This window comes from Nanorana parkeri, unplaced genomic scaffold (genome assembly GCF_000935625.1).
Source record: "Nanorana parkeri isolate BGI_ZX_2015 unplaced genomic scaffold, ASM93562v1 scaffold10137, whole genome shotgun sequence".
In the NCBI taxonomy this organism is placed as follows: Eukaryota; Metazoa; Chordata; class Amphibia; order Anura; family Dicroglossidae; genus Nanorana; species Nanorana parkeri.
In genome coordinates, this window is record NW_017316203.1 from 1 (window position 1) to 699 (window position 699).

General features: G+C 49.6%; 2 non-coding genes across 2 annotated transcripts; both read right to left on the bottom strand.

The window, feature by feature from the left end:
• Nucleotide 1: 1 nt before the first annotated feature.
• On the bottom strand, nt 2-73 carry TRNAD-GUC. The gene has a single exon. It is a non-coding gene; the product is annotated as a tRNA-Asp (tRNA).
• A 100-nt stretch (nt 74-173) lies between these two features.
• Nucleotides 174-255, bottom strand: TRNAS-AGA. The gene has a single exon. It is a non-coding gene; the product is annotated as a tRNA-Ser (tRNA).
• Between the last annotated feature and the right edge of the window lie 444 nt (nt 256-699).

Consider the following 699-nt stretch of genomic DNA (forward strand, 5'->3'; position numbering starts at 1 on the left):
ACTCCCCGTCGGGGAATCGAACCCCAGTCTCCCGCGTGACAAGCGGGTATACTCACCACTATACTAACGAGGAGCACATGACCGGGGGCTGCAGCAATCCAGCCCAGCTAGGGTGGTGGTAGCAGCAGACTTTGCTAAGAAGGAGCAGCAGAGAAGTGAGGAAAAGAAGAGACCGTAGTCGGCAGGATTTGAACCTGCGCTGGGAGACCCCAATGGATTTCTAGTCCATCGCCTTAACCCCTCGGCCACGACTACCTTGGAAAAGCTACCTGCAGGCCAAAAGTGTTGTGTGATCCATGCCAAGGCCAAGCTGACAGCAAAGGAGGTTTGCTAGCCACAGCCTTATATAGCCCAGAGGGCGCTAAAAACTCAAACAACACATCTGCGCGTGTCCATGCAATACAACTATTAGCTGCACTATGCGCATGCGCAAACTGCCGATCTAAAGGGGCGCCTGTTTTCTGCATATATTTGTTGACCTCAATGGGATGAGTTTTAGAAGTTTGTGATCATCAATTAACTGGGTTCTCAAGATACTGGATGTCTAGAAGTTATACCTAAGATTAGATCCACGGCGTACAGTGGAAGTTCTGCGACGTACAGCGGAAGTAGAGTTAAATATATGCTCATATAAAGAAGGGACACTCACCAAGAGACATGTATACGGTGGTGTTCCCCCAGATCTAGGTAAGACACCAG